The 5,036-nt window shown below is 35.1% G+C and overlaps 1 pseudogene; it reads right to left on the bottom strand.

Moving 5' to 3' along the window:
* Positions 1 to 3,808: 3,808 nt before the first annotated feature.
* LOC120875939 lies at positions 3,809 to 4,757 on the bottom strand (annotated as a pseudogene).
* Between the last annotated feature and the right edge of the window lie 279 nt (positions 4,758 to 5,036).

Here is a 5,036-nt window from a genome sequence, read left to right as displayed (position 1 = left end):
GTCAAAGCTAGTCTTCTTAACAATAGTGATAATTTTTCATTGTCTCCTATGGGCCAAACAAGTTATATCATTTTACCTCTTTCTTTGAATCATTCTTTCCACTATTCTCTACACTTCTTATGATGTCTTTTTTTCCACTGATATAACAAAAGGGAAACATAGTAGGGCTATTCTAATTCAGGGAACTCTGTTAGTAAAAAATGTGGGCAGGAATGGCTTTCCCTTTCTTAATTCTGTGGTTCTTAAACTACCCTTAGTTGTTCTTGCACTAAACTAATGAGCAAATGATAAATCACTCATCTTGGAAAAATACATTTATGTCTCTTTCTTCCCCATGGTGGATTCTTTAAGAATTTAAGAATTCTTAAAGAATCCTTGTAACCAGACCACCAAGACCCTGTAAATAGATTGCCCCATCACAAAGCTTCACATCCATCACAGTCACAAATGCGTAGTATATTATCAGCTGCTTTTTACAGATGAAAACATTGAGACTAAGATTATGAAACCAAGGCTCAGTAAAATCATGTTACTTTCTCACATTTATCCACACGGAAAATCCAGGAGTTGAACTGTGTTCTCTCTGATTTCACTCTGTTCTCTTCACTTCTTATTTTAAAAAGAACTTAATGAAACATGTGGAATAATGAGCACACGTTCATGACTGCAGTCACTATTTTAATAACAATGTTGAACAACACAACAACTATCTTTAAATTGATATATATAAATATAATATACTAATCTCTTGAATATGTACTACCAAATGCACCAATTTCTTTTGAACTTTGGCTTTATAAACTATCTGAAAATTACATAGTTCCTCATATATTTAGAAAAGACTTCAATGCACTGAATCATTGACCTCATGCAAAGAAGACTTGAGTGTGGAAAGGGAGGTCATTTAACCCTTTGAAATCCATCCCAGGCAGCAGCAGTCTCTTAGAGAGAGAGAAAATCTCAAACTCAGAAACAGTTCCTGAGCAGTCCTGCCCCCTTAAACCATCTCCAAAGTTCTCTTTTGTTAGAACTCACAGACATTTCTCAGGAATGAGAGAACTCTCAAGTCTGAGAAAGAGTTTAAAAGGAGTCCAGGAACTTCCTGGGAAAGCCATTTACCTAGCAGAAAAACCATCAATTCTTAAGAGAGAACTCTAGCTGTGTCCTTCTAACACTTTTGCCCCAAACAACTGACCGTGGAGGGCAATTCATTTCAGTCTAACTTTTTTTTCCTTCCTCCAAAGAGAATCCTGAATGGATTATGATTGTAGTTCTCATTCAAAAGCAATATTACCCCTGTACAATTTACAAGACAGTAACTCAGCTAATGAGCATATGAAAACATGATCCACATCGTAAGTCATCAGGGAAATGAAAATAAGACAGTAATAAGATACCACTACACATCTGTTAGAAACGCCAAACTCCTTAACCCTGACATCAAATTCTTGTGAGGATTTGAAGCCACAGGAACTCTCTCTCATTCATTGCTGATGGGAATGCAGAATGATACAGCCCCTTTAGAAGACAACTTGGTGGTTTCTTACAAAACTAAACAAACATACTCATACCATGCAATCCAGCAGTTGTACGCCTTAGTATATACCCAGAAGAACTGAAAACCTATGTCTGTACAAAGATTTGTTACACTCGTTTTTTTCATTTCTGTGCAAGGACTAGTATGATAGTTCCTTGACTTTGTATCCTTGTAAAAGTTTGTTAAAAGTAAATTTGTGAGTAGAACATCCAAAAGAAACCACCTGTTCGATGCCCAGTCTCACTCGTGATCCCCACACAACCCACACCCAGCTGCGAAATCTATCAGCCTCCAATATCAAGTGCATGAATTTTGTACCTTTCTAAGAAAACTTTACATTTCTTTGTAAATGTCATTAATTATTTCATAAAGCACTTTAAGTATCTATCACATACCCAGGTTTTGCGCAGGTAATGCAGGTAATGGAACTGAGTCCATTGAGTCCATGCAAACCGCCTTTGATGTGTTTGATCAGTCACAGTACCTTCTTCATATGCTGCACGATTTTTTTTTTGCTTTTCAGTTGTATTCTTATATTTTCTGAAATAATAAAACATAGTATGCCAAAAATGTTGCCTTTTTCCTTCCAGATTCAATAATAAAATGTGTTCACAAAAGTTCCCAATTTTGAGAAGTATTTTTTAATGCATGCTGATATGATAGCTGTCACAGTACAATCTAACAGAATTGTGGATGAGGTTAAAGACAACTAAGCACCCCTGGAACCATCTTATGGGAAAAAACAAAGGAAGCTTTTGTCAAACCCAATGCTTTCTGTCTCTGGAGATTCGCCTACTTTAGACACTTCATATAAATTGAATCATATACTGGGTAGTCTTTTGGTACTGGCTTTTTTCAATTAGCATCATATTTCCAAGATTCATCTATTTTGTGGTAAGTGTAGGTGTTTCACTCTTCTTAGTGGTCAAATAATGTTCCATTGTATAAATCTATTGTGTTATATATAAGCGTTTTTCAGTTGGGGGACATTTGAGTGGCAGAAACATTTGTTAACACTGTTCTTTCCTCATTGAACTTTATGCATATTTGTGCCAAAAATCAATTGAAAAGAAATGCGAGCTTTTATTTCTGTATTCTCAATTCTATTTCATTAAACTATATGTCTATCCTATGCCAGTATTAGACCACCTTGATTACTGTAACCGTATAGCATATTTTGAAATTGTTTTGTGTGACTCTTTTTGTGTGTGTGTGTGTGTGTGTGTGTGTGACTCTTAACTTTGCTGCCTTTTTATGGTTTTTGCTATTCTGGGTGCCTTAAAATTTCATATGTATTTTAAGACCAGTTTGTCAATTTATGTAAAGAAACAAACTTGAATTTTAGTAAGGATTTCACTACAACTTAAGAATCAATTTGGGAAATATAGCCATATTAAGTCTCTAAATTCATAACCATCGTGTATCTTTTTATTTATTTCCAACTTCTTTAATTTCTTTGAGCAGTGTTTTTGTCTACAATGTTTTCAGTATATAAGTTTTGGACCTCCTTGGCTAAGATTATTTCCAAGTATTTTTATTCTTTTTGATTCTATTGTAAACGAAATTACTCCTTTATTTCAAATTTGAGTTGTTCTTTGTTAGTGTATAGAAATACAATGGATTTTTAACATATTGATCTTGTTTTATTGAACTTTATTGATGTGATTTATTAGTTTTAATAATTTTTAGAATAGATTTCTTAGAATCTTTTAAACAAAAATATCAGATCATATGCAACAATGTGGATGGACTTGGAGGGTTATGCTAAATGAAATAAGTCAGAGAGAGAAAGACAAATACTGTATGATATCACTTAAATGTAGAATCTAAAAATACAACAAGTTAATGAATATGATAAAAGAAGAAACAGACTTACACATATAGAGAAAAAACTAGTGTTCTCCAGTGGGCAAAGGGAAGGGATGAGGGGCAATATAAGGTTAGGGGACTAAAAGGTACAAGCTATTATATATGAAATAAGCTACAAGAATATACTGTGCAACATGGGGAATATAGTAAATATTTTATAACAACTATAAATGGAGTATAAGCTTTAAAAATTGTAAATCACTGTATCATACACCTGTAACTTTTATAATATAGTACAACTATACTTCAATTAAAATAAATAAATAAAATTTAAACACTAAAAAAATGTAAATTTTCACCAAACTACATCCCCACTCCACCTACGCAACCTTCTACTTTTTTTGCTTTTGAGTTACAGATAGAATAGATGATATTAACTAAGCTAGGTTTTAGAAGTCATAGCTAAGGAGTAGCTTTTAGTACAGAGTTGTTAGAGTCAAACTCAAATCCCTTGGGAAAAAGGACCTTTTTAATGGTCCTTATGACCTGTTTGGTTTTCACACTGTAGATAATGGGATTCATCACTGGTGGTATAAGCAAATACACATTGGCCATAAGAATGTGTGCATAAGGAGGTGCCTTTTCCCCAAATCTATGGACAAGGCACAAGCTAATGAGAGGGATGTAGAAGATGGCAACGGCCCCTCTGAGGGATGTACACGTCCTAAAGGCCTTATGCTTCTCCTCTGGGGAAGTAATGCTCAGCTTGGCCTTAATAATCAAGACATAGGAGAGAAAGATAAAGATGGAGTCCACTCCTGCAGTAATTATGAGGACAGTTAAGTCCTTAAACACTGTTGATCTCATTGTCAGAACATGAGAGCTGGATTATATCAGGATGGAAGCAATAAGAATGATGGAGCACATGGATTTTTTCAGAAGGATAGATATTTAAGAAGTAGGGCCATAGGCACTAGGATCACTGTGCCTCTGACTAAGATGGCAAACCAAACTTTCCTAATTCTGGAATCAATCAGAATGGTAGCATATCTCAGTGGGTTACATGTAGCAATGAAGTGATCAAAGGCCACTTCCAGGAGCACTGAAGGCTCCATGACAGTAAAAAGTTGAAAGAAGAATGTCTGGGCAATGCAGACATCGAAACTGATCTGTCTTGCATTGAACCAGAATATGCCCAGCATGGTGACTAGTGTTGAAATACACAGTCCCAGGTCTGTGGGAGACTTGACTCAGGGATGATGGCAAATAGAATTACACCATTCCCAGATAAGGCAGTTATGCAGAGACAGCAGAAAGGGATGGGAAACCAGGCATGGGCAGCTTCTAGTCCTGGAACTCCCGTCACTAAAAAGATCAGAGGAGAGGAAGTAATGTTAGGAAAAGGTGACATTTATACTATGGATGAATAATAGTGTTGAAATAAAATGTCCTATAATGATAAATGAAAACACCATTCAGTAAATTCATTATGATTTTTATTAACTACAGTTAGATAAATCAAATTGGAGATTTTCCTTAGGACTTTATCTCCACTTTTTTGCTCCCTAGTCGTTAGTCTTTCTTTGCTGTACTGAACTTCTCTTGTCTTCTGATTTGTAATAGCGAAGAGAGCATTTTTAATAATATCTCAAGAGTACTTTTTGTCATCTTCTACTTTGATCCTAAGAGT

The sequence above is a fragment of the Oryx dammah genome, unplaced genomic scaffold (assembly GCF_014754425.2).
Source record: "Oryx dammah isolate SB20612 unplaced genomic scaffold, SCBI_Odam_1.1 HiC_scaffold_17, whole genome shotgun sequence".
Taxonomy (NCBI): Eukaryota; Metazoa; Chordata; class Mammalia; order Artiodactyla; family Bovidae; genus Oryx; species Oryx dammah.
Note: the sequence above shows the minus strand (reverse complement) of the source record. Positions and strands in the feature narration are given on the sequence as shown.